This window comes from Dendrobates tinctorius, unplaced genomic scaffold (genome assembly GCF_039654945.1).
Source record: "Dendrobates tinctorius isolate UK_male_01 unplaced genomic scaffold, ASM3965494v1 ptg000155l, whole genome shotgun sequence".
NCBI classification, from domain to species: domain Eukaryota; kingdom Metazoa; phylum Chordata; class Amphibia; order Anura; family Dendrobatidae; genus Dendrobates; species Dendrobates tinctorius.
Genome location: NW_027361822.1, coordinates 1363285 through 1388489, shown reverse-complemented (window position 1 = coordinate 1388489; position 25205 = coordinate 1363285). Strand labels below are relative to the sequence as shown.

The 25205-nt window shown below is 46.5% G+C and overlaps 1 protein-coding gene and 1 long non-coding RNA gene across 2 annotated transcripts in view; both read left to right on the top strand.

Annotated features, from left to right (window-relative positions):
- LOC141051164 (uncharacterized) overlaps positions 1-25205 on the top strand; it is a 195163-nt gene that overhangs the window by 138035 nt on the left and 31923 nt on the right. The gene's annotated exons all lie outside the window — the stretch shown is intronic.
- The window catches only part of LOC141050960 (uncharacterized), a 33503-nt gene continuing 30035 nt past the window's right edge, over positions 21738-25205 (top strand). The window contains exon 1 of the long non-coding RNA XR_012220565.1: positions 21738-21997. This is a non-coding gene — a long non-coding RNA (uncharacterized lncRNA). The remainder of the gene's footprint in view (positions 21998-25205) is intronic.

Sequence of the window (25205 nt, the reverse complement as noted above, 5' to 3'; positions counted from 1 at the left end):
CCTCAAGGATTTGGAGGGAGCCCCACCTCGTCCAGTCCATCTTGTACACTCCATCCCACCTGAGAAAGAACTACCACCACCCCCACCAGAGTGGACCAGGGCACCATAGATACCCCTCCTGAGTGTACGGACTCCGGCCTTTGTCCTATAGCTACCTAGAGCAACGGCAACGCCACTTGCAGGACGTCTTAATTGATGGATACAAAGTGTCAGGATTTAGAGACACGGGGGCATTCATGACTATCGCTGACACCCCTGTGTGGTTTGACCCGAGGCAATTTACCAGAGTCCGGGAATTCACATTTTCTTGGTGGGGGTGCCCACAAATGTATACAGCGAGCTTCTGTGAATTTGGATTATGGTTGTGGAGAAAAATTCTGTTGGATTGGAGTTATGGGAGGACTTTCTGCAGATATCCTCCTTGGGAACGACATTGGGGAGTTACAGTGCCAATTTGTGGGAGCAGTCACCCGACTACAGGCCCTTCAAGCACTACGTCATCCAGACCTCACCGGGGAGCAACCACCACGAACCGCATCAGAGGTGGTAAGCAATATGTTCGCTGCTACTACATTGGGAGACTCTTGGGACAGAGAGGAGTTTAGGAGAGAAATGGAGGGTGACACTACCGTAGCAGCCCTTAGGCGAAAGGCAGAAACAAGGCACATGGGAAATAATGGGGATGGCTTCATTCAAGAAAACGGACTGTATTATCATGTAACAAAGGTCAGTGACCAGGGCAACCCTGACGCAACGACCAGGCAACTCATTGTCCCTCAGAAGTATAGGGCACAGCTACTCCAACTGGCCCATGACATCCCCTTGGCTGGGCATCAAAGGAGGAAAAGGACTGAAAAGAGACTCACCCAAAGTTTTTACTGGCCTGGCATCTCGCAGTCTGTAGCCCATTATTGCCGCACCTGCAAACCATTTCAACGTGTAGCTGTCGACATCCTATGTCCTCTGGTCCACCCCAGCCGGTTGGGGGAAAAAATATATCCTGACCGTGGTGGACTATGCCACTAGGTATCCTGAAGCTGTGGCCCTGTCCAGTATTACAGCAGTAAAGGTAGCCGAGGCCCTTGTTACCATCTTTACCCGGGTAGGGTTTCCTAATGAAATATTATCGGATCAAGGCACTCAGTTCATGTCAGATCTGGTACAGTCCCTATGGCATTCCTGTGGTGTTCGAGCCATTCGCACCACCCCATACCACCTGCAGACTAACGGACTATGTGAACGCTTTAATGGAACCCTAAAAAATATGCTGAGGGTTTTTGTTGATGTTGAAAAAGACTGGGAAAAGTACCTGCCACATCTCCTCTTCGCCTATCGGGAGGTTCCCTAAGAGTCCACAGGGTTCTCTCCCTTCGAACTACTGTTTAGCCGGAAGGTCCGTGTGCCTCTCACGCTTCTGAAAGAATATTTGGAGGGAGATATCTCAGTCACCGGAATGCCCATCATTCCCTATGTTCTAGAGTTCAGAGACCGTCTCGCCCAGCTAGCTACCTTGGCTAAAGAGCATCAGCGAATGGCCCAGTCCAGACAAAAAAACCTGGTATGACCGTAATGCCAGGACCCGGGAATTTATGGAAGGACAACAAGTGCTCATGATTACTGCATCCCCTGCCAACAAGCTTCAAGCAGTGTGGGAAGGCCCTTATCAGGTTGTCAAGAAAATTAATGACACTAACTACGTTATTGCCCTGGACTCTAGTGGTCGACAACAGAAAACCGTCCACTTTAACATGCTGAAAGACTACCACAACCGATCTCTGCCTGTTCTAGCTGTCTGCCACTCCCCTAGTGATACCGCCGATGATGAGTATCTCCCCAATCTTCTCCAGGTTACCCAAGCGGGACGATCACTGGAACAAGTGCCCCTGGGCTCCCATTTAACGGATATACAAAAGGACGATATTATTTTGTGTATATTTCTATTTCACTGATTTTCATAATGTTTTCTTGTTGCCTTATATCATTTTGTGTATTCCCCATATTGTCTGGAGTCTCAATTACCTTCCAAAAGGCTGATAATTGAATTAGCTCACTTACTGTCTGCAGCCTGACTGTACATAGTGTGTGTTTATCCTTGTCTATTGATGTGTACTGATATGCTAATTGTGCATTGTATTGTAGACTTCTAAAGAGGGAACCAAATGTGAGAGTGTACTGAAGGACACTGGGTAATTCTAATAATAGCTTACCTTTCTGGGTCTATAAAAGACCCTGAGACGGAGAGATCTCATCTCATCACACAGCATGTCAGAGAGAAAGGGAAGTGTATGGACTTTTTATCCTCTGGCTGCTGGTTATTGGACTCTCATCTCCCTGGACATTTTATCCTGTTACTGAACTTCATTAGTGTTCTGGACTATTGTATCCTCAGTGTGGTGGATTGTTTATGGACCTTCTAATTTTTCCTATAATAAAGGTCTTTGGATTGTTCACACTTCCCTTGCTCTGTTGATTGTGTGATACCGGAGGACGCCGTGACACCCACGTCAAATTTTTTAAAAATTATTTATTTATAACGCAATTGATGGATCAATTGATGCTGCTTTTTCTGGTGTATGCTTCTAATTTTAGTTGCTTTGGCAGCTTTTTGGCCCCCCTGAAGGTGTTGTCTATGCATTTGGTTTTGCCTCCCATTGAAGTCAATGGGGTTCGGGTATGTTTGTCGAACCGTTCAGCGAACATCGGGACGTTCGCCGATCCGAACTGAACCGAACTTTGAAAGATTCGCTCATCTCTAGTCTTAATGATCAGACCCATCATTCTACTAGCCAAGTGACTGAGTAGAACCTGTGGCCTCTCTGCATTTAGTGGTCACTACTCACCTGTGCAGTTTTGTAGGAAACTCCTCTTTACACGGCTCATGACCCCTCATATATGTCTCTGTACTTTTAATATGAGTCAGATCTTTACCCTGAAAGAAACATTGTAAAAGTCACGAAAAGAAGAATAAAGATCATAAATGAACATAACGACCACAAATAACATTACAGCAGTAGTCATCACATAGCTGAAGGTCTCCTGTATAAATCCAACCTGTTGGCTCCTACTTCTAACCAGCAGTCTCCATAACCAGAAAATTGCAAGAACATCCAAGCAACATCTAATGTCTGTTCAGCTTTATCCTGTGATCTCTACCAAATATAAAACATATACTGAAGGCCACTTAATAAATGATAATCTTTATTTTTATATAGCGCTAACATATTCCGCAGCGCTTTACAGTTTGCACACATTTTCATCACTGTTCCCGATGGGGCTCACAATCTAAATTCCCTATCAGTATGTCTTTGGAGTGTGGGAGGAAACCCACGCAAACACGGGGAGAACATACAAACTCCTTGCAGATGTTGTTCTTGGTGCAAGGAGTTTGTAACCACTGAGCCATCGTGCTGCCACTTTATTAGAGATACCCATCTAGTAGCAGGTAGGACCTCCTGTGTCCTTCAGAACTTCAGCATTTCATTACACGGTGTTCCAAATTATTATGCAAATTGGATTTAAGTGTCATAAAGAAGTAATTTTTTGTTTATCAAACTCATAGATGGTATTGTGTATCAGGGCTCTTTGGATCACTGAAATCAATCTCAAATGCCTGTGATAATTAGTTTACCAGGTGAGCTCAATTAAAGGAAAGCTACTTAAGAATGATGTTCCACATTATTAAACAGGGCACAGGTTTCAAAGAATTTATGAAATAAAAAGGATCTCTCTGCTGCTGAAAAGCATCAAATAGTGCAATGCCTTGGTCAAGAGATGAAAACATTAGATATTTCCCAAAAACTTAAACGTGATCATTGTACTGTTAAGAGATTTGTGGTTGATTCTGAGCACAGACATGTTTGTGCTGATAAAGGCAGAATGAGGAAGGTTTCTGCCAGAGAAGTTCATCGGATTAAGAGAGCGGCTGCTAAAAAGCCATTACAAACCAGCAAACAGATATTTAAAGCTGCTGGTTCCTCTGGAGTCCCTCGAACCTCAAGGTGTAGGATCCTTCAAAGGCTTGCTGTGGTGCATAAATCTACTATTCGGCCACCCCTAAACAGTGTTCACAAGCAGAAATGGTTGCAGTGGGCCCAGACATACATGAAGACTTTTTCAAACAGTCTTGTTTACTGATGAGTGTCGAGCAACCCTGGATGGTCCAGATGGATGGAGTAGTGGATGGGTGGTGGATGGCCACTATGTCCCAACAAGGCTGCGACGTCAGCAAGGAGGTGGAGGAGTCATGTTTTGGCCAGAATCATGGGGAAACAGCTGGTAGGGCCCTTTAAGGTTCCTGAAGGTGTGAAAATGACCTCTGCAAAGTATATAGAGTTTCTGACTGACAGCTGTCTTCCATGGTATAAAAAGCAGAAACGTGCCTTCAGGAGCAAAATCATCTTCATGCATGACAATGCACCATCTCATGCTGCAAAGAATACCTCTGAGTCATTGACTGCTATGGGCATAAAAGGAGATAAACTCATGGTGTGGCCACTATCTTCCCCTGAGCTCAACCCTATAGAGAACCTTTGGAGTATCATCAAGCAAAAGATCTATGAGGGTGGGAGGCAGTTCACATCAAAACAGCAACTCTGGGAGGCTATTCTGACTTCATGCAAAGAAATCCAAGCAGAAACTCTCCAAAAAACTCAAGTTCAATGGATGCAAGAATTGTGAAGGTGATGTCACAGAAGAGTTCCTATGTTAACATGTAACTTGGCCTGTTAAGCTATTTAACTCCAAAATATCCTTTTTGTTCAGTGAATGTGACCTCCTAATGCTGCAAATCCCACAAATGAGCATTTTCAATTCTTTAAAACATATCAAATGTTTAGAAATTCTACTGTGCCTAATAATTTGGAACAGTGCAATTTGAGTTTTTATTCATTTTGGAGATTATACTGTTATTATTGGGAGGTTTCTTCAATAAAATTTGATGTATACTCTAACCGGCGATGACTTTTATTAGACTGACTGTCATTTGTACCGACTATTTAGGAAAATCAGAGAAAAATCTCATTTGCATAATAATTTGGAACACAGTGTATGTAGTTCATTCTAATAACTATTGATCTTTCTGCAGGAATATTGGCATTGGGATTCGATAGTTGTTGTTTTTTTTTACAGTTGCCACAAACTAGACAAGGGTTATTAACAAGCTCTGACCAACTTGTTCTACCTCATCCTGGATGTGTTCTGTGGAATTAAGATCTGGGAACTGTGAAGGCCATGAAGCAAGATAAAACATACTGTCATGTTCCTGGAAGAAATTTGTAACTATGTAGTTTCATGGCATGAAGAATTGTCCTGCTGTAAGTGTCCTTCTGCCATGAAAGGATGACATTTATTGACCACAATGTGAGGCAACAACAAAAAAAGCGGTGTATAGGAGCGCTAAAGGAGAGGCAGAAACCAGAAAAAGGGTAAAAAACTCAGCTTTAATTTTTCCTCCAATACCCACAACGCGTTTCTACGGTCACAGCCGTCTTCCTCAGGTGGATATCCTTGGTGTTCACTTACGGCTGGGATCGGTCTCAACTTCACATCCGGAAGCCGGTGAGAGATGGACTGACCAGGAGAGTGGAGGTTGCTGACAGCCACGTACAGTGCCCTTCTGGGTTGCGAGGACACGCTCCCCAACTACCATTCACGTTCACACCGTGGTTGTGCAAGGGTGGCACAACCCTGTAAGGTGAGCACCCTGTCGATTCAGTTAGGGAATTAATTTAAACAGAGGTACACTAATTGCGCCTCTCTTTGCATTTTATTTTTCATATTTATTGACCACAAAGCCTAGGTAGGCACCTGTGCTGAACATTTGTTTAGACACTTTAGTTTTAGCACCAGCGTTGTATTCAGCTCCAGCTCCAGTACATGACTGCGTACCACCTGTTCTTCAGGAGAATTGCTGATGAACTCTTGTCACTCCTTTCTCTGATGAGTTGCCTATATTCATCTACCTGGATGTTTGCCCTTCAGCCCAAGCCTGTTTTCACCTTCCTGAACAGGCCAAATTTTACAATTCTGATCTGTGTCATTTTATGTGGTCATAACTCTGAAATGTTTCAATGTATCCCAGTGCCTCTGAGACTGTTTTTCATGACACATTGTACTTTGTTAGTGGTAAATTAAGGCCAATATTTTTTATCTATTTATGAAAATATCAGAATTTTGGAGACAGTTTGGCAATTTTCTAACTTTTAAATTTTTATACCCTTAAACCAGATAGTTATACCTCACAAACTACTTAATAAATAACATTTCCCACTTGACTATTTTACATCAGCATATTTTTTTTAACATCATTTTTTTCCTTACGAAGTTACAAGGTGTGAAGCAGTGACCGGTGTTATATGTGAGGGTCGCTATGTGTCCCCCAGGATGCGCACAGTGGCATATTGAGGCTGCGGGAGTACATTGCAGTCACAGCTATAGCTGTGATTGCAATGCAAAATAAAAGTAAGAGTTGGTCTTGGGCAAGCTATTTGTCCAAGGCAGATTTAGGAAAACCTGCCATGGGCTTTTATTTTTGAAATGGACTACAGGAAAGTAGCAGGGCTATTCGTTTCCTCCCCCAGCCCAGGTTTTCCATGTGGACTACGGCCACAGGTTCTTTGTAAAAACCCCTGCAGCAGTGGGTTGGGGGTGTCAGTCTTGTTTTGCAAACCTGCAGAGCAGAAAGCTCTGCCATAACTTCAGCCTGTGTGAAGCAACATGTAGCCAAAAGGCCTGGCACCCCTCAGCATACACGGCGGTGCAGTCGCCCACGGTAACTGGTCCCAGTTACGGACTATCTTGTTTCCCGGCTACGATCCGGCGGATCCTATTTACTTTCTGTTTTTTGAGTACGCAATTAAAAGACACTTTGCTTTGAATTTTCCTGGGTCACTACTTATCTGTCACACTGCACCAACCCTGCTGCACTACAAAGGGTTAAAAATTGATCAGCAATGTCTCAATTTTCCAACAAAACTTAAAAAACCTATTTTTTAGGGACCACGTTACATTTGAAGTGACATTGAGGGATCTATATGACAGAAAATACCCAAAAGTGGCACTATTTTAAAGATACACCCCTGAAAGTGCGCAAAACCAAATTTTGTATTTTTACAAGGGTAACAAAAGAAAAATGTACCATACAATTTGTTGTGCAATTTTTCGTCAGTACGCCAATACCCCATATGTGGCGCAAAACTACTGTTTGGGCATATGGCAGGCCTCGGTAGGGAAGGAGCACCATTTGACTTTTGGAGCGCAAAATTGTCTGGAATAGACTGCGAATGCCATGTAATGTTTGCAGAGTTCTTGATATGTCTAAACAGTGGAAACTCCTCACAAGTGACCCCATTTTGAAAACGACAACATTCAAGGAATTCAGCTAAGGGTGTGATGAGTATCTTGAACCCACAGGCGCTTCACACAATTTTATAACGTTGAGCTGCGAAAATGAAAACATAAATTTTTCCTGCAAGAAATGTTGGTTTTGCCCCCAAATTTTTCATTTTCACAATGCTAACAGGAGAAAAAGGAACATACAATTTGTTGTGCAATTTCTCCTGAGTATACCTCATATGTGGTCCAAAACATTTTTGGTTTTTGGGGGATAAGGAGCCATGCAGACAAGGTTGGGGGATGAGGATCCGTGCATAACAGGATTTGGATGAGGGGACAATGCATACCCGGCTTATACTCGAGTCAATAAGTTTTCCCAGGTTTTTGTGGCAAAATTGGGTGCCTCAGCTTATACTCGGGTCAGCTTATACATGAGTATAAACGATATATATATATATATATATATATATATATATATATATATTGTGGCAGGGCTAAGGGTGGTGTAATCGATGGGAGATATGTGTCTCATAAATGGCCTGTCTCCATAATGTAAGGCATAACAAATATTACTGTATTATTATTTTGAAGGACCTGTGGTGAGGTCACAGTCATGTGACCAGTCAGCTGCTGGGTTTGTGAGTGTGGCTACACCCTTATAATGTGGCCTGCTCATGAACTAGGCAGATGTATGTGAGGGGGGTATACACCTCCTGTGTGCGCTGAGGCTCGCGGACTGAGCCTGAAGGAAAGAACATTTTGATGTTATTTTGTCGCCTGAACTGAAGGCTGTTTATTTTGGTGACATGCTGTTTGGTTTAAGACATAATAAACCGCATGAACTTCAAGGGAACCTGCCTCCTAACTGTCTCCTGTCGCACCTAAGCGAGTAGAATCCCTACAATTGGTGGAGAATGCGGGCAGAGTTCCCAGCAGAGACCTGAGACCGTTACTGCATGTCCTGGGTAAAGTTTTCAGCGAGGCAGCAAGCTCTACCCGGAATAATGGAGGACCTGCTGAAACACCTGGTCCAGGCCCAGACACAGCAACAGGAGGCCAACAGGCTGTTCTTACAGCAGCTCCAGCAGAGCCAGCAGGAGCAACAGCAGTAGAGCCAGCAGGAGCAACGGCAGCTGATGCAGCTTCTGGCAACCGCCATCTAGGAGGGCAGGACGAGCGCCCCACGTCATGAAGGCAGTAAAATGCGCATTGCAAAAAATGACCCCTGAGGATGATGTAGAGGCCTTTCTGACGGTGTTTGAGAGGGTGGCTGAGAGGGAAAAACTTCAGCCAGAGCGGTGGGCAGAGGTACTGGCCCCATACCTAACGGGGGAGCCCCAGAAGGCATACTTTGACCTGACTGTACAAGACGCCAGAGAGTATCCCAAATTAAAAGTGGAAATTCTTGCACGCTTGGGGGAAACAATGACTGCCAGGGCACAGCGAGTTCATCGCTGGGCCTATCACCGGGACAAACTGCCGTGCTCCCGAATGTTCGACCTGTTGCACCTGGTCCAGAAATGGCTGCAGCCAAAGTCGTCTTCCTCAGCACAGATGGTAGAGCGAGTGGTCATGGATCCCTTTGTGCATTCTCTGCCGAGACCCCTACAGACTTGGGTGGCCCAGGGTGATCCCCAAAATGCCGATGAACTGGTTGGGCTGGGTCGAGAGATACCAGGGGATGGAAGGTTCCTTGGGGAAGCAGCCCATTCCGTATTGGGGGACCCAGCAGGGGGCGGAGTCCCAAAAAGGGGTGGTGCGTCCAAGGTCAAAAGGGGCGGGGGAGGCGGTGCCCAAGGTCCCCTCGGGTAATATTATTTGCTGGAAGTGTCACAGGCCGGGACATATAGCTGCCCGTTGTTCCCAGACCACCGAGCAGATGGACTGCAGCATGGGACGCTGTAGTTCATACTACGCATATCCAGCTTGCAGTGTGAATTCGCCACCTAATGAGGGGCCACAAGCGTGTCCCGTGAAGGTGAACGAGCGAGCAGCAATGGCGCTTCTAGACTCTGGGAGCTTGGTGACCCTTGTGAGGGCCAGTGTTCCTTTCAACATACTCCCGGGTAAAAAGATTGGCGTTCGGTGCATACATGGCGATGCAAAGCACTACCCTATGGCTAGGGTGAATATTGAAACGGCGCATGGCACCGAGTCGCATGAAGTTGGCGTTGTTCGAGACTTGTTGCATCCTATAATTATTGGCTGGGATTTCTGTCTGTTTTGGGATTTGTGGGGGAAGGGTTCTGAGTGTGCTAGCAAGAGCAGGGAACCAATCCACCCCAATGAGGTATCGCCACCACCAAAGGCAGACGGGTTTCCTTTATGTGTCCTTGTTGGGGATGAAGAGGAAGGGTCCCCTGACATCCCAGAGTTAGGGGTGGCCGGAGAGAATTTTGGGACTGCTCAACATAGGGACCCCACGCTGAGGGAAGCCTTTAACAATGTCACCGTCATTAATGGGGTTGCACAAGAGCCGGGAGCAGACACAAGGTTTCTCTATTTTATGTTGAGTGGGGAATTGTTGTACCAGGTCACGAAAATAAGGGAGGAGGTGGTAGAGCAGTTAATAGTACCAGGCCCCTATAGACGGAAAGTGTTGGACATGGCCCATTCACACATCTTGGGGGGACACCTGGGGGTGGAAAAAAATGCAGGAACGGATTGTACAAAGGTTCTATTGGCCTGGGTGTCACCGGGAAATAGCAAACTATTGCAGGTCCTGCCCGACATGTCAGTTAACTGCCCCCACATCTCATTTTCAGAACCCTCTTGTGCCACTGCCTATTATTGAGGTGCCATTTGAGAGAATTGCCATGGACTTTGTCGGTCCCTTAGTTAAATCAGCTCGGGGCCATCAGTATATATTAGTCATCCTGGACTATGCCACATGCTATCCTGAGGCCATTCCCCTGAGAAACTCCTCCTCGAAGAGTATAGCCCGCGAGCTGGTCCATGTGTTTTCCCGGACGGGTTTGCCGAAGGAGATCCTGACCGACCAGGGGACACCTTTTATGAGCAAGGTGATGAGGAAATTGTGCAGAGTCTTGCAAATCTCCCAGTTGAGGACTTCAGTGTACCATCCACAGCCAGATGGCCTTGTTGAGAGGTTTAACAAGACACTGAAGAGCATGCTGAGAAAAGTCATAGAGAAAGATGGTAGAGACTGGGATTGTCTCTTACCGTATTTGCTGTTTTCTATCCGTGAAGTCCCCCAGGCCTCCACGGGGTTCTCGCCCTTCGAGCTACTGTACGGCCGACATCCGCAAGGTCTCCTAGATATAGCCAAGGAAACCTGGGAAGCTGAAGTCACACCCCCAGAAGCGTCATTGAGCATGTGGCACTGATGCAGCAGAGGGTTGCGAAGGTGATGCCCATTGATAAAGAACATCTCCGCCAGGCACAAAAGGCTCAGGCCAGGGTCTACAACCGGTCAGCCAGAGTGAGGCAGTTCAATCCGGGAGACCGAGTTCTCTTGCTAATCCCGCCGGTGAAGAGTAAGTTCTTGGCCAAGTGGCAAGGGCCGTATGAGGTGGTAGAGAAGCTGGGAGACGTAAACTACAGGATCCACCAACCCAGAAGACGGAAGCCATACCAGGTTTACCATGTCAACCTCATCAAGCCATGGCAAGATAGAGAGCCAGCGGTAACTCCGTGCTTGCTAGGCAACCTAGAAGGGGAGGTTGGAGCGGTTACCATAGCGGAGACACTATCGAAGGCCCAGAAACAGCAGTGCTAGGAGTTACTCCAGAAAAACAGGGACCTGTTTTCAGAGTTGCCGGGGTGCACGAAGGTGGTGGAGCACGAAGTTCTGACCGAGCCACATGTGTGGGTGAACGTGAAACCGTATCGTATTCCTGAGGCCCGGTGAGATGTAATCTCCAAGGAGGTGCAGCGTATGTTGAAGCTCGGGGTCATTGAGGAATCCAAGAGCGGCTGGTCGAGCCCGATTGTCCTGGTCCCAAAACCTGATGGTGAATGGAGGTTCTGTAACGATTACCGGAAGCTGAATGAGGTCTCCAAGTTCGACGCTTATCCCATGCCACGTGTTGATGAGCTCATCGAGAGACTTGGACCTGCCAGGTACATAACCACCTTGGATCTTACAAAGGGATACTGGCAGATCCCTATGGCACAGGAAGCCAAGGAGAAGATGGCATTTTCCACACCAGACGCGTGCTTCCAGTATTTCCGGAAGCCGTTTGGCCTGCAGGGAGCTCCGGCAACATTCCAGAGGGCTATGGATAGAATCCTTGCACCTCATAAACTATACGCTGCCGCATACCTGGATGATATCATCATCTTTACCCCGGACTGGGAGACTCACCTGGAAAAGGTTCAAGCAGTGTTTGATGCGCTAAGAGAGGCGGGGTTTACAATAAACCCAAAGAAGTGTGCCTTGGGTAAAGAAGAAGCCAAGTACCTCGGATATGTAGTGGGGCATGGCAAGATCAAACCTCAATTTAATAAAGTGGAGGCAATTCAAACATGGCCGAGGTCTCTGTCAAAGCAGCAAGTTAAAGCCTTCCTGGGGATTGTGGGATATTACAGGAGGTTTATCCCAAACTTCGCCACAATGGCTGCACCTCTAACTGATCTGCTTAAGGAGACAAAGTCAGTGATGGTCAGCTGGTCCAAAGAAGCCGAGTCAGCCTTCCAGGAAATGAAGGGAGCTCTTTGTAAGCAACCCGATTTGGTGGCCCCAGACTGTAAATGTGAATTTGTCCTCCAGACAGATGCCTCAGATGTCGGGGTAGGAGCAGTCCTTTCCCAAGAGATATGTGGGGAGGAGCATCCTGTTCTCTACTTGAGTAGGAAGTTGAGTTCTTGTGAGAGAAATTACTCAGTTGTAGAGAAGGAGTGTTTGGCCATAAAATGGGCAATGGATACATTACAGTACTTCCTGGTGGGACGGAAGTTTAGATTAATATCCGACCATGCCTGTTGTGAGCTTATTTTCGGGTTTGCCTCTGGCTTCTGGTGATGGTTATGGAGCTGGCAGTGCTGACAGAGGAGTAGTGAGTTCTCTATCTGGACTCCCTCTGTTGGTGAAGGGAGGTAATGAAGCTGATCTAAATGGCAGAGACCGGCAACCTGAGGAAGAGGACTGCGATTGGACATCAGGAGTTTCTGATTGGATTTAAGGCAGCCGACTCCCTAGTTTCTTGCTGATTTTTCCTGACTCCTGGTTTCCAGTTTGGTTCCTGCCTTCCTAAAGCTAAGTTTTCTCTGCTATTGTTCATATGAGTTTTTGTCTGGTTTACTTAGTTTTTGTGTTCAGCCAGCCCTGGCTTGGACTGGGCTGAATCCCCATTTTGTCTCTGATCAGTTGATCTCTTTTGCTCTGTCTTCAGAATATACCTGAGTGCTGATATAGTGATTTGAAGTCTAGCAACTTCAGGGCCTTTTTCTATCAGACGTATTGGACATTCTTTTTGGCAGGGTTTTTTGCGTGATTGCAGACAGCAGCTTTTCTTTCCTGTCCTTGCTAGTTAGCGAGGGCCCCATCGTTTGCTCAGCCTATCTTTCTGCCTGTGTCTGTGTTTTCATCTTGTTTCACCGACAATACATGTTGGGGGCTGCCTATTGCTTTGGGGCAGTTTAGATTTTCCCTTTCTTTAGGCTTATTTAGTTGTCCGGCCGTGACGAGGCGTCTAGGACCACTGTAGGCACGCTCCACGGCTACTGCTAGTTGTTGTGGATAGGATCAGGGGTCTGCAATCCGCTAGTTACCAACCTCTCCAGTTTTCTGGGCTTAGCTTGCTTTTTGTTTTTTCCTCCTCGGTGACTCATTCATAACACATGCCCCACTCAGGTGGATGAGGGAAACAAAGGGTAAGAATGCTAGGGTCACCTGCTGGTTCTTAGCCCTACAAGACTTCAGCTTCCATGTAGAGCATAGGGCCGGGAAGCTACATGGGAATGCCGATGCCCTCCAGAATCCCTTGCCTGGTAGGTGAAAGTGCCAAGCCCCATGGCTTTAGGCAGAGGGGGGAGGTATGTGGCAGGGCTAAGGGTCGTATAATCGATGTGTCTCATAAATGGCTTGTCTCTATAATGTAAGGCATAACAAATATTGCTGTATTATTATTATTTTGAAGGCCCTGTGGTGAGGTCACAGTCAAGTGACCAGTCAGCTGCTGGGTTCATGGGTGTGGCTACACCCTTATAATGTGGCCTGCTCATGAACAAGGCAGCTCTATGTGAGGGGGGTATACACCTCCTGTGTGCCCTGAGGCTCGCGGACTGAGCCTGAACATTTTGATGTTATTTTGTCGCCTGAACTGAAGGCTGTTTATTTTGGTGACATGCTGTTTGATTTATGACGTAATAAACCGCATGAACTTCAAGGGAACCTGCCTCCTGACTGTCTCCCATTGCACCTAAGCGAGTAGAATCCCTACAATATATATATATATATATTTATACATATGTGCCCCTCCGCATTCCACTATGAGATTCTTTCTGACCTCTCATCCTACACCTATAGACATACTATCGGGTGGCCCGATTGCAGATATAACAGTTTCCTCTCTTCTTGTTATAAGATTGTAGATTATGTTGTGGTAACCCCTTCCAAGGAAAGCTAATTTGGGTTGAGATGCAAATGATCTCCAAATCTGCCATTATTGGTCCAAATGTAATAAATACGATGCATCGGAGATTGTATGAGCGGCGCCGTTCTGGGGGAACATATGCACTTTTTTTTTTTTTTTTGCATTTCTGCACCAGACTGGACTTATGAAGATGGGGCATTACAGTAGAGAACAACTGTTATGTGACATTGCTAGCTTTTCTGAGAGGTAATGGGTACACTTGAGATTTTTGTTTATTTGATGATTCTCCAAATGCCCACTCAGCTGTAAGGCTATATGTTATTGTGGTACCACAACCTTCCCCTCATCCAGCACCATGCCAACCAGCACAGCAGAGTCCTGCATACACTGAGGCCCCTGATCATGTGACCCCTGACTCCTCCCCTCCTGTGACCTCATCCCAGGTCCTGTGCGCACAGAACAGCCATATATGTGGTGTGCGGCTCTGCAGGTGGAGGTAGGTGCTGGAGATTCCCCATTACTGGGCACAGGGGACATTAACAGTGTTGGGCCTGTGATAAATCTCTGTATGTGACTATAATGGGACTTGAAAAATATTCAGAATTGAGAGTCCTCAGTGGTTGATACCTTTTAATGGCTAACTGAAAAGATGGTAACACATTGCAAACTTTTGAGACTACTCAGGTCTCTTCATCAGGCATAGACTAATACAAAATCTGAAGAGTCACATATTTATGCACAATACAGCACAGAAAAAATGCAATAGATAAGAAAAGTGACGTGCAGCAGAATTATCATTATGGGAGAGGGATAGACAGTTATGACCATAAATATTGAATAAATAAAAGGTATCAACCACTGAGGACTCTTAATTCTGAATATCTACTGGCTGACACGGTACAAAGATATACAGCTTTCCTGTATTATAATGGGACTGTGTGTTATACCGGGGGCAGGACGGGGCCATGACTGGATGTAGTGATCATGTGAAGCCGGTAACAGCTCCGGAGATTTCTTACATGGGATCTTTATGATGTTACATCGTCATCTTCTCCCCATTCAGGTCCCTACAATATCGGATCCTCTCAGTGGAGATCTTCTATATAAGAGAATTCTCCTGAGTGACCCTACAAGGATGGATAGAGACAGGGACAAGATGGCGGAGAGGATATTACACCTCACCCTAGAGATCCTCTTCCGGCTTACTGGAGAGGTGAGAGATTCTGATGACGTCACATTACATCATTCTTATCTTTGGGAATAACAGATGGACAGAGCTGGAGAGGTGAGGACTCTGGAAATGTCTGTAGTGAGATTTATTAATGTGTCTCTCCATAACCAGGATTACACAGTAGTGAAGAAGACCTCTAGTGGGCGCTGTCAGGACCCTGTGTCTGAGGGATGGGGAAGACCCCTGAGCCCAATCACGGGGCCTCCACCTCACCCCCTGATACATGAGGACATCAATGACCAGAAGATCCTAGAACTCACCTACAAGATGATTGAGCTGCTGACTGGAGAGGTGACACTGCTGGGAATGCTGGGACATTATACAGTAACGCTATGGAGGGATCGGGGGATGACGGTGTCATTGTATGTGTCAGGTTCCTATAAGGTGTCAGGATGTCACCGTCTATTTCTCCATGGAGGAGTGGGAGTATTTAGAAGGACACAAAGATCTGTACAAGGACGTCATGATGGAGGTTCCCCAGCCCCTGACATCACCAGGTACTAGACAGGACTAAATACACACGGCCTATAATTATCTGTATGTAAAGAATGAATTCAGTCCCTGTATGTGTTTCCTCCAGATCTATCCAGTGAGAGGACAACACCAGAGAGATGTCCCCGTCCTCTTCTTCCACAGGACTGTAAACAAGAAGATCCCAATGTTTCTCAGGATCATCAGGTAGATGGAGAGAAAGTGTCATGACATCTCCCCTATAATGTGTAGAAGGCTGTGAAGGTCTTGTGTTCAGTCTTGTCTTACCCACCATTATTATACACCAAATGGACAATTTATTCGAGGCACTGGCACTTTCCTGATTGAAGCTTTTCTAAATGGACGTTAGACCAATGACTCTGGACTGATAAAAATCCAGTGACCAGTTTTCTGCCATACTCGTTGCATACCCGAGCACGTCCACTCATCACTACCCTTATTGTTAGAAGACGAGCCTGGATTGATAATCTGCCCAGGAGGGCAGATGCCCGCTGGGTCGGCGGCCCTGAGCTTTAAAATGGGCCACTGGCTCGTTAAATCTTCTGCACTGGCCCTGGTGCGCGCGTACTATCTTGGTGCAGGCGCTGACCAGGACCGCGGCGGCCCCCTGTCAGCTTGTGAGAGCTGCCCTCATCAGTGTGGCAAGCAGGAGAGCGCGCACCAGTGCCTGTGCAGAAGATTGAAAAGTCCACCGGCCGTCGCGGCGTGCACAGGACGCCTGATGCTGGAGGCAGAGCTTTTTTTTGTTTCTGTACATATTGAATTAAATGGGTGTGGGGAGAGGAGGAAGAATTGTACATGATGACAGGGGAAGGAGTAAGGGGGACTGCACATGATGGTGTGGGGGGTTAAAGGTGGACTGCACATGATGATGTGGGGGGCTAAAGGGGGACTGCACATGATGTGGGGAGGGGGGTTAAAGGGGGACTGCACATGATGACGTGGGGGTGTTAAAGGGGGACTGCACATGATGATTTGGGGGGTTAAATGGGGACTGCACATTATGATTTGGGGGGTTAAATGGGGACTGCACATGATGATTTGGGGGGTTAAAGCGGGACTGAACATGATGTGGGGTTAAAGGGGGACTGCACATGATGATTTGGGGGGTTAAATGGGGACTGCACATGATGATTTGGGGGGTTAAAGCGGGACTGAACATGATAATGTGGGGGGTTAAAGGGGGACTGCACATGATGATGTGGGGGGTTAAAGGGGGACTGCACATGATGATGTGGGGGGTTAAAGGGGACTGCACATGATGGTGTGGGGTTTAAAGGGGGACTGCACATGATGATATGGGGAGGGGGTTAAAGGGGGACTGCACATGATGGCGGAAGGAGTAAAGGGGACTGCACATGATGTGGGGGGGTTAAAGCAGGGAAGGGATTCAAATTTTTAACAAATTTTTTAATGAATTTTGAGGGTGGGGGAGTAAATGATGTATTGAATGTGGGGGTAGAGCTGTTGTAAATGAATAGAGGGTGGGAGAGAGAAGACATGACAATGAATTGGGGCGGAAGGGGCATGTAAATATAATGAGTCGGGGGAGCGTGAGGTACATAGTAGGAGGCGTTGAGTATGCAATGACTGGTAATGAATTGGGGGAAAGAGTACAGGGGCTAATTAATTTATATATTAGGTGGGGAAAGTGGCTATGTATAGCTAGAATGGGCTTAGTGGCATATTATAATTTATATTTGGAATGGTGGGTTGCATAATAACCAATTATGTATTAATGGTGAGTGCATATCTGTATTCAGATGTGCAGTGTAGAGGAAAGGGAAAAAGTGGGGAATGTGCTCTGGAAGCCGTGCCCTAGGTAACTGTGTGATATTTTATGCGAGTCCTGCCTGGAAGAAGTGATGGTGGTCTGCTCTCCATGAAAAGGAAAAGCAAAGATGAAGGACTTCAGCTAGACACGTCACTGGTGAGTCAGTGTGTTACCTGTACACTGACACTATACATTGTATACTCAGTACAGAACTCCTATGTATAATGTCACCAGTAATCACTATATTATCTGGGTTTTTTTTTTAAATCAGATACATTTTTATTTAACCAAATTCAGGTACAAAACAATAGAACAAAAATCGCAATGAAAACATTAACAATAGTCATTAGTTTCAGAAATTCCCTCCCTCCCTTCCCCTCCCCATTACATACAAGAGCAGCAAATAATGCATGGTGTAACCTAAGATCAAGGTCATCTTCTCTCCACCCAAGGTGTCCAGTGTCTCAAATGTTCTTATGCTTTTTCTCTTAACGTAAATATCTTTTTCCATATTCACAATAGAGTCAGACTGTCTGAAAAGTTCCCTCAACGTCGCCGGATCTTCATTTATCCAGTATCTGGCGATCAGTTTTCGTGCAATATATAATAATCTAGCTATAGCCACTTTATATTTATTATGTACCTGGACCTCCTCCACATATCCCAGTATACACACCACGGGATCCCTCTCAATCCTACAACCATACGCTCCTCCTATGGCATTAAGCACCGCTGTCCAATATGAGTTCAGATTTGGACACTGCCATAACATATGGAGAATTCCAGCCCCCTCCATTCGGCACTGAGGACACTCAGTAGTCTGTCTCAGACCCGCTCTATACAGCCGTTCAGGAGTACTATATACTCTATGGAGTACATATATCTGCGAGAGTCTGCCCGGTTCACTCAGCGATAATTGGGGTATATATTCCATAATCACTTCCCATTTATCTTCCTCTATCCTACCCAAGTCTTCGTCCCATTTCCCCTGTGCTCTAATAGGGTAATTATTTAAAAAAGTATGCATTAGATCCTTATGAATGTCCGACACTACCCCTTTTATTCCCCCCTCTGCACAGACATAATCAATATATCCTTGTGAATCTCCATATTCATCGTCCTATTCTGCGTAGCATAATCAACTGCCCATATTGAAATCTGCAGACCTCCGGTAGCCCATAATCTTCCTGCAACTTTCCAAAGGGCACCAGTCCCTGCGCGTCCTGCACCTGAACCATGTACTGTATTCCCAGGCTCATCCAATTTTTAAATTTTCCCATTTTAACAAATTCCGGTAGAGTCTCGTTTTGCCATATCGGAGAAAAATTTGTCAAGTGTTCCAAACCCCTAATCTTTTTAATTGCCTCCCAGACTTTATGTATCAGCGCTAAAGTAGGATACATCAAACCTAACTTCCTAAAGCTTCCTGCCTCCAACCCCTGAACCAAGGGATCCCTCCCCATCACCTGAACCAAGACCCTTTGTGTTGAACCAGCCCCAGACACATCCCTCCACCCCCTCATCTGTTGGCCCTGAGCAGCTAAGTAATAAATCCAAGGGTTCGGAAGCGCCAGTCCCCCTCCATCCTTGGGCCTCTGAAATATCTCCAAGTCTGATCCTTGGCTGCTTTTTTCCCCCACACAAGATCCCTAAATATAGAGTCAATAGTACAAAACCACCGCCTAGGGAACCAGACAGGGGCATTGTGCAAGACGTATAGCAGTTGGGGCATCAAAATCATCTTAATCATTAATTCTTCCCACTACTGAAAGATACAGTTTGCACCACGCCCCTACTTTACTCCTAAACTTACTCTGCAGTGGAATCAGATTCAAATCTGCATAGCTCGAAATCGGAAGTGCCACCTGAATGCCCAGGTATTTAAATTGTCGCACCACTGCCAACCTACTACCCTCCCCCGACACTGGCAAATCAACAACACAATCATCTACAGCCATGACAGTGGATTTTACCCAGTTAATTTCTAATCCCGATATAGACCCAAATGTTTTAATAATTTCCATTACTCTCAACAACGACTCTCCAGAATCCTCCTAATAAAGTAACACATCATCTGCATACAGTGATACTTTTTCTTCTACTAAGCCATTTCTGAACCCTTTAACCGAAGCCGTCCCCCTAATTGTCTGTGCCAGGGGCTCCACTGCCAAAGCAAAAAGTAGCGGAGACAGCGGACACCCCTGCCTAGTCCCCCTATGAAGCGCAAAACTCCCAGACATTTGACCGTTAACTCTGACCCTAGCGGTCGGGGAAGTATATAGCAACCGTATCCATGAAATAAAGGTCAGCCCAAAACCAAAGCGTTCCAACACCCTCCAAAGATACTGCCACTCAACACTATCAAACTCTTTACACACATCCAATGATAACACAACCCTACTGCCCCTATTGTTCAACGGCAGCTGGAAATTCAGAAAAAGTCTACGCAAATTAATTGCCGTAGACTTATTTGGTATAAATCCGGATTGGTCCGGATGGACAAGATCCTGAACCACACCCGCCAAATGGTTAGCCAAAATTTTTGCCAAAATCTTTACATCCACCGTCAGCAACGAGCTGGGCCTATAAGAGTCTGCCAACCCCGGATCTCTTCCCTCTTTCGGAATGACCACCACCACGGCCTCCCTCAAGGACGCTGGTAATTCACCCTTCCGAAGAGCCTCTTCAAAAACCTTTTGCGGTCTGGGTGTTACCATCTCAAATAATTGTTTGTAAATTTCACTCGGGATACCATCTGCCCCTAGGGCCTTATTATTAGCCATAGATGTAATAGCCATTTCTATCTCTTCTTTTGTTATGGGCACCTCCAGTCTCCCCCTATCACTGTCTTTAATACTCGGGAGCCCTGCTTCCTGAAGAAAACCCTCTATGTCCCTTAATGAGTCCCCCGATCCCGAAGAATAAAACAGATTATAGAATCGTCTAAATTCCTCCAAGATACACTCTATGTCCCCCACCTCCCTTCCCTCATCAGTCTTCAATTTATATACATAAGATGATTCCCTCTGTGTCGCTACCACCACTGACTACAGATGCCCCACTTTCACCTTCATCATAAAATTGCGTTTTCTGGAAGGCCTTTCTTCTCTCTGTTTTCCTCAAATACACCTTATTAACCTCTTCCTGTGCACCCCTTAGCCTACTCTGATGTTCTGCTGACGGGTCCAGTACCATATCCCTCTCCACCCTCTCTAAGGTTTCTATTAGTTTCCTGTCTTCTAGCTGAGATTTTGACCTACACCTGGAAATCTCTCGAAGCAAAAGACCCCTTAGGACCGCTTTCATAGCGTCCCACACCACCCGACTATCAGCACTCCCTTCATTAATCCGCCAATACTCCTCCAATTCTTCCTTTATAATATTCATATCAATATATTCCAGCCACAACTTCCGCCCACCTCCCTTCCCAATCTTCCCCCCCCATCCGTCTAATGGACAGTTCTATAGGCTTATGGTCTGAAATCACCCTTGGGAGGTATTCCACTCCACAGACCAGTTGCGTTATTACTTGTTCATTTCCCAGTGCCAAATCTATTCGTGAGAGAGACCCATGCGTCGCAGAATAACAAGAGTAGCACACCGCATTCTCATTTCTCACCCACCACAGGTCCATCATTCCAGCTCTTTAATAGAATTCCCAAATGCCGTCAATTTCCTAATGCTTTTACCTGCACTCTGTTTATGTCTATCCCACCCCTCATCTATAACATTATTGAAATCACCAATAATAAGTAATGGTAATCCCGTACCCCGCTTAAATAATTCCATAACCTCCCATAACTTTTTCCCGCTATATGGTGGTGGTATGTACATAGCTACTATACATAGTGATTGCCCATAGATTTTACAAACAACAAAAATATACTGTCCTTCACTATCAACATGACTTTCAATTTCTTCAAATGGCGTAGACGCTCCTATTAATAAAGAGACCCCTCTAGCATATGAAGAATATGTGGAATGATATGCTCTCCCAATCCACCGCCTCTTCAACACCTCCACCTTTTCCTGCAGTAAATGAGTCTCCTGGAGGCATAGAATATCCGGTTTCCTCTCCCTAGCATATTCCATGATCGCCGTTCTTCGTGTTCAATATATTATCTGTACACTGACACTGTATGCAGAGGTCCTGTGTACAATGTTACTAGTGATCACTGTATTCCCTATACACTATATACAGAGTGCCTGTGTATAATGTCACAGTGATCACTGTATTACCTGTACACTGATACTGTATACTACTGTATGTACAGAGCTTCTGTGTATAATGTCACTGGTGATCACTTCATTACCTGTACACTGACACTATATACAGAGTTCCTGTGTATAATGTCACTTAGTATTGTGTTTTGTTTTACTTTTTTAATTAATGATCAGTATTGTAGTATTCAGTCACTGTGTGGTGGTAATATGTGGTCTAGTCATGGTGTGACGGCATTTGTCACTTGTTTATGGTATTATAGGTCACTATTTGGTGGTAATATGTGGTTTGGTCATGGTGTGACAGTATCTCTCCCTGCCATGCGCTGCTTACAAGCATAAAGCAGCTGCTAGAGTCGGAACAAGATACTTCGAGTGAGAGCTGGGAAGGTAAGTGTACTGTTTTGTTTTTAATCTTTTCTGATGGGGCCATGCATACCAGGATAAGGAAAGGATGGGACCAATCATACCAGGATAAGGATGGGACCATGCATACCAGGACTGGGATGGGGGCCAATCATAACAGGTAAAGGATGGAGCCCTGCATTCCAGGATAGTGATGGGGCCATGCACACTTGGACGAGATGAGGACCCTGCATACCAGGATAGTGATGAGGGTTATCATTCCTGCCAGGATAAGGATGAGGTGGACCATTCTTACCAGTATAGGGATGAGGAGCCATGCATACCAGGATTGGGATGGGGCTATACATACTAGGATGAGATGGGGACCCTGCATACCAGTATAGGGATGAGGGTGATCATTTCTGCTAGGATACGGATGAGGAGGCCATGCATACCATTCCAGTGATGAGGAGGCATGCATACCATGATGGGGATAAGGAGGCAATGCATACCTTGATGTGGATGAGAGTCATGCATACCTGGATAGGGATGAGGGGCCATGTGTATCAGGATGGGGATGAGGCGACCATATTTACCATGATAGGGGATATTAAGTACAGAATTGATCTAATTTTTTGCTTCAGTTTTTTTCCCCTAATTTCCTCCTCTAAAACTTAGGTGTGTCTTATAGTCTGAAACAGGGATTTTTGTGATAAACTCACCGTAAAATCCTTTTCTCCGAGACGCTTAATGGGGGACACCGATACTGTAGGTGTATGCTTCTGCCGCTTGGAGGCTGACACTAAGTGAAAAAAAGAGGTTAGCTCCTCCTCCGCCGTATACACCCTCGCCCCTATTGCGGGCGGAAATCAGTTTGGTGCCAAAGCAGTAGGACAACAAAATCAGCCTTAATACAGGTACAACATGTCCAGGAAAAAGACCACCCTTTTATCGCATAAATAAATGCGTATAAATTAAAATAGAAGCCATCTTGGCTAATAGGGTGGGTGCTGTGTCCCCCAATGAGCGTCCCAGAGAAAAGGATTTTACGGTGAGTTTGTCACAAAAATCCCTGTTTCTCCTTCGTCTCATTGGGGGACACAGATACTGTGGGACGTTCTAAAGCAGTCCCTGGGTGGGAGATTGACTCACCGATCCAAGCTACATGCACCTCTTGTTTAAAGGTGCGCCACCGCTGCTTGGAGAATCCTTCTACCCAGGCTCACATCCGCCGAAGCCTGAGTATGGATATTATAATGTTTGGCAAATGTGTGCAGGCAGGAACAGGTTGCTGCCTTGCAAACCTGTTCCGTCAAAGCCTGGTGCCAAAGCGCCCAAGAGGCGCCCATTGCCCGAGTAGAGTGCGCTCTGATCCCTGCTGGAATCGGCGTGCCTCTAATGTGATAGGACTCCTGAATAGTCAAACGAATCCATCTGGCTATGGTCGATTTCGAGGCAGCGAGTCCCTTCCTGCGCCCTTCGGGGAGCAAGAACAGCGTGTCCGTCTGACGAAAGGGTGCCGTCCTCAAGACATACTTCCGGAGGGCTCTTACCAGGTCTAACGTGTGAAGAGCCTTTTCCACACGGTGCACCGGTGCTGGACAAAATGAAGGCAAGACAACATCCTCATTAATGTGAAATGAGAACACAACTTTCGGCAGAAAAGGAGGGGCTGGTCTGAGCACCACCTTATCCTTATGGAAAGTGAGGAACGGAGCTCGGCAGGATAGGGCCGCCAGCTCTGAAACCCGCTTGATAGAAGTGATGGCCACTAGGAACACCACTTTCCAGGAAAGGTACCTCAAAGGAACATCCTGAAGTCATTCAGATGGAGCTTCCTGCAGAACACATAGGACCAGGTTAAGGTCCCAGGCGCCCATAGGCGCCTTATAGGGAGGTACCAAGTGGGAGACTCCCTGGATGAAAGTCTTAACCTGCAAATTGGTAGCAATTCTGCGCTGGAACATGACGGATAAGGCCGATATTTGTCTCCTGAGGGAACTTGGGGCCAAGCCAGAGTCTAGGCCCGACTGGAGAAAGGCCAAGATGTTGGGAATCGAGAATCTTAGTGGAGAAACACTCCGGCCTCGACACCAAGCAAAGAACACCTTCCAGGTGTGGTGGTAAATTCGTGCTGAAGCAGGCTTCCGGGCGCTAACCATTGTAACGACCACCTTGCTCCCAAACCCTGTCTGGGTTAGAATCCAAGATTCAACAGCCATGCCATCAAACATGGGGCCCCTGAGTTTGGGTGGCAAATCGGCCCTTGAAAAAGTAGATCTGGGCGCTCTGGCAGTCGCCAAGGAACGTCAGCGAGCAGCTGCATTAGATCTGCGTACCACGCTTGATGGGGCCAGTAGAATCGCTGGAACGCCTTCCGTCTTGATCTTTTGAATGACTCTTGGGAGTAGTGACACAGTGAGGGAAATAGATATGTTAGGCGGAACAGGTTCCATGGCAGAACCAACGCATCCACAGAGATTGCTTGCGGGTCCCTGGCCCGAGCGACATATGTGGGCACCTTGGCGTTCATTCTGGACGCCATCAGGTCCACATCCGGAGTTCCCCACAGTTGACAAAACTGCTGGAAGACCTCGGGATGTAGTGACCATTCTCCGGACACAAGACCCTGCCGGCTGAGAAAGTCTGCCACCCAGTTTTCCATGCCTGGGATGTGGACTGCCAAAATCACCAAGTGGTTTGCTTCGGCCCACTGAAGAACGTGCCCCACCTCGCGCATGGTTACTCTGCTGCAGGTGCCCCCTTGGTGATTTATGTAAGCCACCGCCGTGGCGTTTTCCAATTGGATCCGGATGGGGCGGCCTGCTAAGAAGTTATGAAACTGCTGCAGAGCCAGCCGAATTGCTCGTATCTCCAGTAAGTTGATCGGGAGGCGTGCCTCCTGTGGCAACCACCATCCCTCGGTCGTGTGGTGGCGAAACACCGCTCCCCAGCCGAGGAGACAGGCGTCGGTTGTTATCACCAACCAATGGTCTGGGGGGGTAGGGTTTCCCCTGGGTCAGAGAGGAACTGGTTATCCACCATCCGAGCGACTGCCTGACTTGAGAGGACAGTTGGCACCGCCAATCGAGCGTGAAAGGATTCTTGTCCCAGGCTGACACGAGAGCGTGCTGCAGGGGCCGAAAATGGAACTGGCCGAACGATATTGCTTCCATTGCTGCCACCATTCTTCCTAGAAACCTCATCCCGAAACGAATGGTATGAGGGACTGGTTGGCGAAGAGTCTGAACTC